The sequence below is a fragment of the Apis cerana genome, linkage group LG13 (assembly GCF_029169275.1).
Source record: "Apis cerana isolate GH-2021 linkage group LG13, AcerK_1.0, whole genome shotgun sequence".
NCBI lineage: Eukaryota > Metazoa > Arthropoda > Insecta > Hymenoptera > Apidae > Apis > Apis cerana.
The window spans coordinates 1,081-9,056 of record NC_083864.1 but is presented as its reverse complement, the minus strand read 5'-3'; the positions used below and the strand labels follow the sequence as shown (position 1 = coordinate 9,056).

The 7,976-nt window shown below is 33.2% G+C and overlaps 1 non-coding gene across 1 annotated transcript; it reads right to left on the bottom strand.

Moving 5' to 3' along the window:
- Nucleotides 1-7,509: 7,509 nt before the first annotated feature.
- On the bottom strand, nucleotides 7,510-7,664 carry LOC133667226 (5.8S ribosomal RNA). The gene has a single exon (XR_009832525.1). It is a non-coding gene; the product is annotated as a 5.8S ribosomal RNA (ribosomal RNA).
- Between the last annotated feature and the right edge of the window lie 312 nt (nucleotides 7,665-7,976).

The window sequence follows — 7,976 nt, the reverse complement described above, 5'->3', positions numbered from 1 at the left end:
GCGTCAATTAGAAAATTGGGTTTTTCATAAAATCGTAGCAAATAATTATATTCCAGGATCAGAGCACAGTGAAATGTTAGAATGAAACTAATGTAACTGTATCCGGCAGTCGGACTATGATGTGTTCACAATGAAATCTTCTTAACGAGACGTGCGTGCCTTCAGAAAAATCCTTTTTTAATTTAATTGGGTCAAAATTTCTCGGTAGAATACACCAATAACTAATAATATCGCTGCCGATTCGCAATTGATATCCATCAAATTCAAAGAAATTCCTCGCTTGCGCGGTGATCTGTATAAAAAGATTTTATGATAAACAGATCGGCGCATCTCTCTTATTAGATTCGCGGAATTAGAGCAATATTATTTGTTTTGTCTTTGAATCAGCCGTATTTGAAATATGCTATCGTTAGGATCGGTTCAGCTGGTCTGAAATATGTCAGAAATATACAATTATAAGTATTGGCTAAATTCTCAAAGACAATCTTCTCACATCACATCGTTCTTGTTTAAACTCAACAGAGACTCGTGCGCGGTAAAAACAAAAAGAATTTTTATATGAAAAATTTTTCCGAATGTAATGTTTATAAATCTCGTGAATAAGGCTCGCAAACAGTTTATATTTAGATGATTTCAGAATATTTTCATTTTCTTTATTCTATGCATTCTATTCAGTTATTTTATCACATGTTTTATCATTTCTAATTCTATATCTTTTTATTTTCATAATCATATTTTTTTTCGAAATTCTTTTAATTTGCATTTTTATATTATTGAAAAAATAATACTCGATTCATTTTTATTTGTCTTTAAATCTATTAAGCGATTTTGAATCTCTCATTATATCCCAGTGTAATTTCTTAATTTTGTTATCTAATTTTCATTTACGTTCTTTTAAAATTTCTAAATATGTTTTATGCATAATTTAAATATATTTAAATGCATATAATTAAAATATGATTTTATCAAATATCAAATACATAAATATTCACGATATCTTATGATGTAATAAATAATTTGTTTTATAGAAAAATTGCCGTTATTATTGTTTCACCTCAATATTTTTTTTTTTTTTTTTTTTTTTTTGCTGTTCCATTCTGTTACAGTGAATTCCACTTTTATTCCTTAATTCTTTAAATAATTTATTGATTCATCATTAATATACTTCTTTTCTTTATATTCTATAGCTAATTAAATGGCTTTTAATTAAATTAATTAAACTTTTTTTTAAACGCCATATATATTTTTTAACGTTTTTACATACTTTCGATTATATGCTAATAATTGAATTTCAATACATCCATTAAAATCATTAATGGATACGTATTTTTTTTATTGCTTGAATTTATTTGTATCGCATTATAATACATCAAAGTGCATTATATCGAGTAAAGTTCTTAAATTTATTTGATATTTTTATTCTTTTCTTGAATGTCATATCATAGTTTTCAATTTCTGTTTAACATTAATCTTTTTTAATTATTCTGCACATAATAATCCGAATTCTTTTTTTCTAATTTTCTGTACTATTAAGAATGTATGCAATTGTTTTTGATTGTGCATTTAATATGTTAACGTTTTGTTCATTCATATATTTATAAATTATAAATTATTTGATCTAATTTATATAAATAGTTATTGCAATTATTATCACTAAACTTTATTTCCAAGTAATCAATCATTTTTTTAACTGATAGTTAATTTTCGTATAATATTATACATAATGTTATATATTTTACTGTAATAATGTAATAATAATTCTTCCTACATTGAATTTATTTAAATATTTAATACTACTTATATCTTCTAATTGTGATCGTTTTAATACTTGTTGCACTATTTATAGAAAATAAAAAATTTTTTATTTTATTTGTCAGGTGACTTATTCTTTTTGGATCAACATATTATTCATTTGACGATTATATACAAATTTGCATTGAAAGAAAATTCACTGTTATTATCTTTTTCTTTATTTCTTTATCTTTTCTTTCTTTTGCTTTCAGATTTTATATTTTCTCTTTTACAAAAATAATTTTAGCTCGAATGAATTTTCTTTTCTTGGATTAGAACTAATTTGTAATTTCCATAGTATATAAAAATATGGTAACTTGTTTCAGATAATTCAATCTATGATATTCGTTCTTTATTTTTTCTTTAATTTAGCATTGAAAAAAATTTTAATTTTTGTTCGAGTTTGTTTTTAAAAATATTTATTAAATAATTATAAGATTCTGATAAATTATACAGCATTATCATGAAAATATATCATTGATAACTTCTTCAATTACTTCTAACTGATTATATAAGTCGATTACATTTTTTTATATTTCCAAGAGTTTTAGATTTTGAATATTTTTGAAGAAAATAACGAACCTTACTTTGATAGATTCTTAATGTAATTTTACAGTGCAATCTAAATCTCTTTTTCTTTATTGGCTATGAAAATATACAGAATATCTTTCATCAAGAAACTGTGGTTTTAATTGTTATTTTTAATTAGGATTCATGCATTTTAATATCTCTAATCGATTTTGATTAATAAAATCCTATACTTTTTTTTATTTAATAACAATTCTGTTTTATAATCTATGATTGGTAATGATTAGCTATTTTCATTTTCTTTAAAGTTTATAATTTTTATATACTTCTTGAATTGTATACTATATAATAATATTATAATATACAAGAAATTGAATTTTAATTAAACATTTTACCGAGTTCTATGGTAATCTCTTGAAAATTAAAGTTTTTTTTAGATTCTCTTTTAATATCATTATTTTTTGTTTTTGTGCGTATATGTGTAGATCGACGAATGGTATTTACGAAAGCAAATAGAATAACAAAGATAGTTCTTTCACATTAATTTTTTTTTCATAATATCGGATGATATTGTCAATACATTTAATTCTTACTTTTAAATACATTAAAATGTGACCAATTAATATAAATAAATATTTGATATTTAAAAAAATTTTTAAATTATTATATTATAATCTATCTTGTAATTTTCCTATTATTTTTGATGATAATATAAAATTTCAAATATAGAAATAAACAATGCTTTTTGTGCGCAATTTTAGTATAAATAAATAGCAATACAATAATAATACAATAGTCAATAATAATATTTTGAGAATATTCCATAAATATTAATAACAATAACAAAAATATTAATTATTATATCTTTATAAAATTTGATTTGCTCATTTTTTTTTAGAAAATAAAGACTATTCTATTTTGTTTTTGATTTCATTTTCAACAATCAACATGTTCTTCAAATTGCAAAATATGTTTGATGATTTTACAGCAATATATAAAATTTTGTAATTTTGTAATATTATTTAATAAAGATACCTCAAATAATAGGTAACTCTCAATATTTTTAATATTTTCTATTATCTATGACTATAAAGAATTATATGTAGTGATATCATATATATTAAGCAAATTAGATATAAAATTAAGTAAATTATAAATATAATAGTAATATTATTAATATACTCATATTAATTTTTATCAACGATTATTATTAAATGTTCTATTAATTTAAATAACAATTCAACATATTTTAAGACTTATAAATATCATTTGACAAATTTTCATTTATATTATATTGGCATAAAATTGACAAAAGATGAAATTAATATTTTTAGATATTTTTAAGAATCACAAAATAATTTTAAAAAACATAAAATTAAATATCTTTTAAATTAATAAATTTAATAAATCAATTAGATATAACACAAAATTTTAATATTCCCGAATTTAAATTTTTTGATCCTTTGAATCGTGATTATATTTAGCAATATCGGTACTTTATCGATCAATGATTGATATAGAAACAGAATTTACTTAATTTTTTATATAAATACTTTAATGTAATACTTCAATATAACCTTCTATTCGATTAATAATCTTAATAAGTAATCATAATCTTAATACAATAAACTATTGCCATTTTTGCATCAATATTTAAAAAAATCATTTAATATTTTAATACGAAAAAGTGAAATTTTAATATCTGTCTCAATTGATGATTTTTATAAAAAAATTGCTACAAAAATATTGTGAAAAAATTATAAAATCTTATTAATGGAAACGAATATTATAAAACATGACGTATTCTTTATGTAAAATATTTTCGAAAAATCTAGTATAATATAACACATATAAAAATGAACAATTGAATGTACAAATATTATAAATACTTTTTGTTTTTTTTTATTAGGAAAAATTCATCCAATTTGCTTACACACTGCCAACTTACATAAGTAGCTTTACGATGTTATGAAGAAGCACGATTCCTTATCATTGCTGATCTCTTTAGGAAAAAGAAACCTATAAAATACTGCAAAACGTGGTCCTTATCTGATCCTCAGAATGTTCTTTTAGAATATTCCGACGATCGATTTGTCAGAATCGCTACGGACCTCCATCAGGGTTTCCCCTGACTTCGTCCTGACCAGGCATAGTTCACCATCTTTCGGGTCCCAACGTGTACGCTCTAGGTGCGCCTCTTCTCGCAATGAGAACGAGACGCCCCGGGAGTGCGGGGCCGCATAGTAACGCGGCCCATCCTCCCTCGATCGGCACAAAGTCCGATCTTCACTTTCATTTCGCCTTTAGGTTTTTGCATCCCAATGACTCGCGCACATGTTAGACTCCTTGGTCCGTGTTTCAAGACGGGTCCTGAGAGTACCCAAAGCAATAGCGTCGCCGACCGGTAATTCGAGTCTTGGCCAGTCCAAGGACACCGCCTGCTAACAGCTGGCCAGGCCCGGGGACGGCACCAGGTCCGTGCCTCCGGGTAAGAACTGACCGAGCTTGCGGCGGGCCTGACGCACACACATTCGAAAAAATGGATTGGTTGCGGCCCGATACCGTGCGAGTACCGTCGTGCAGCCGGCCAGGCGACCGAGGGTCTGCCGCGTGCGCGCGAAGCGACGCGACAGGCGCCCTCTCGGGCCGTAGACCGACACACAACGGGTCGCGACGTTCTACTAGGGGAGAAGTGCACGACTACGATGCCGGAACATTCAAGCCGAAGGTGGTGTGCCCTCGCCGATGAACCACGAGGATTCATCCGGAGCATCGCGCACCAACGGGAGCCAGCATCGTTGCCGATGAATCTCCCCATTCGATCTTTTGGGTTTCTCAGGTTTACCCCTGAACGGTTTCACGTACTCTTGAACTCTCTCTTCAAAGTTCTTTTCAACTTTCCCTCACGGTACTTGTTCGCTATCGGTCTCGTGGTAGTATTTAGCCTTAGATGGAGTTTACCACCCACTTAGGGCTGCACTCTCAAGCAACCCGACTCTAAGGAGAGATCCTCCCGAAACGCGTACCGGTCACTACGGGCCTGGCACCCTCTACGGGTAAATGGCCCCATTCAAGATGGACTTGGACGCAGTTCGACGTCACGGGATAAACGGATCCTCCCGAACACTACATTTCCCAGCGGCGGTACCGCGGGATTCAGTGCTGGGCTCATTCCTGTTCGCTCGCCGCTACTAAGGAAATCCTTGTTAGTTTCTTTTCCTCCGCTTATTAATATGCTTAAATTCAGCGGGTAATCTCGCCTACTCTGAGGTCGTCTCTACGTATAACACGAAATATATTCGTGACATGTAGCGTGTACCAACGAGAAGAATAAGAAAGTTAACGAGAGAAGGTTATATTTTTTCCTTTTCTTCCCTCCTTTTTTTTAATTAAATTCGAATAGAAGGAGGAAAAAGGAAAAAAAAATAAAAATTCGAAATGGAAGAAGAATTTTTCCCTTGCGTCTTCGCTAGATATCTCTCCTTTCTTTTTCGTATTACAAATACTTTTCCCCTTCTTTTTTCTCTCCCATGTATATTATTGGTACGTATCCTTGCATCGATACATAAAGAGACATCGACTCTCATCGTTCGAAATTTCAGGCAGGCGGGGAAATTCTCGTATGGACAACGGTCGGGTCGGCTCGATGTGGAGGCACTGTATCATCCCCATCAATCGTTATGCTCGCACATCCCGATCTCGATTGTACCAACGAGTAACTTTTTATTTACGTCCCGACGCAAAATCCCAATGAGTCGAACTTAATCTCTTTTTTTTTTATTTGTACGATGAAGTTACAGCCAGAGAGAAAAAAATAAAAAGAAGGTAATGAAAGAAAAGAGTATTATTGCGAAGAAGAAGAAGAATATTTCCTTTTTTTGCAATCGTAGTGTTTTAAATATGCACCGCACCATAGTGCCAATTATCGTATGTCGTATTCATGTTCGAGTCCAGACTCACGCAAGATGTCCGAATATCGGTTTTGTTTTAACGCCCGTCCTCTATTTTAGCTTCCGTTGACAATTCCAGCGGTTCCTACTTTTTAAAACCTCCGTCGTTTTCTCATCTGTACAGAGATCGAAATCACCGATACACGCCTTCGAAGCTCAACCCGATTATAATACCCTGATCCATCAAAGACGATGAACAGGCCGGGGATGGTACGTCGAGGCGTGCACGAGTCTCTTTACTGCTGTACAGAGAAAAAGAGAAAAAACAAAATGAGGCAAAGTGAAACTCACGCAAGGAAAAATATCACGAGCCGTTTCCGGGGACTGGACGACCGACATGGACATGCGGTCCGGCGATAGACAACGAAAAAGGCATGGGATGACCAACACTAGATTCAGGAAATTTCTCTTCCTCTGCGCGGAGATGCCATAATTTGTCGTCTCGAAAAGGAAAAAGAAAAACGAAAGAAAAGCCTCGCCAAAGAGAATCGTACTCGTCCTCATCTTACGTATCCTATTATCTCCGTGGAGTCTTCGATCTCTGGTACGAAAACGTATCGCTTAAGGACTCGCGTGCACGTTGATGTGACGGTCCAGCGGATAGTTCCGACAGAGTATGACACACGAAGGAACGGAGTGGGTATTCCGATTCCTGGGGCTCTTCTCTCTCTCTTTTCTTTAACAATCTCGACGAACGGCAATCATCACGCGCCATCAAGGGATCTCTTTCCTCCTCTCTCGATATTAAACTCCCATATTTTATCCTTTCTCACAGTATCGCAGAAATATTAATTTCAGACGACGTTAGGGGCGCGGTATGTAATCGTGATCCAAAGACGGACGAATCGAAGCAGTGGCGGGTACGAAATAACGTTGAAAACGAGCACGAAGCGGTGAAACACGGGCGGTCATCCGTTACGTAAAACGGACGACTCACGACACCGAGAACACTCACGCAGGTCCGTGACATTTTTCATTGTTACATACCACACGCTAGCACATGCATTTCGATTCTGTAGTCTCGGTCACGACCGCGACGAACGCCAACGAACGTCCAACAATCGCTCGTACGTCGCGCATCTTCCTCCTTGTAACTTGTCCTTTCCTCGATTTTTGACACCCGACTCGGAAACGTTCGATTTTAAAGAACGACGGCGGGGATTACAAAAAGAGAGAAAAAAAGGATCAAATGTACGAAGAGTAACGATACGCAACGCAAGCAGTATTTGGGTTACGTGAACGACCCTCAGCCAGGCGTGGTCCAGGAATTGTATCCGTGGACCGCAATGTGCGTTCGAAATGTCGATGTTCATGTGTCCTGCAGTTCACACGTTGACGCGCAATTAGCTGCGTTCTTCATCGACCCACGAGCCAAGTGATCCACCGTTCAGGGTAATCGTATTTTTCTTTTTTATTTTTTATATTAAGGAAACGACGAGGATACCCCGATACTGAATCCTTTTTTTTTTTTAAACCGTCGCTCAACCTGGAGAGAACGACTCTTCTTCGAAGCATGGTCGCAGAGCCCATACGCTTAAAAAAATTCGATATTGAAAACTATAATTCGTTCAGGTATATATTGCATTCTCGATAAAATTCGATGGGATACGAATTTCGGTTGGCCTCGAGCGGTCTTACCTCCCAATTTCCGAAGCGAATATCCGCTAACGGTACGGGTGTCCGACTCACGACACGATGGCCTCTCTG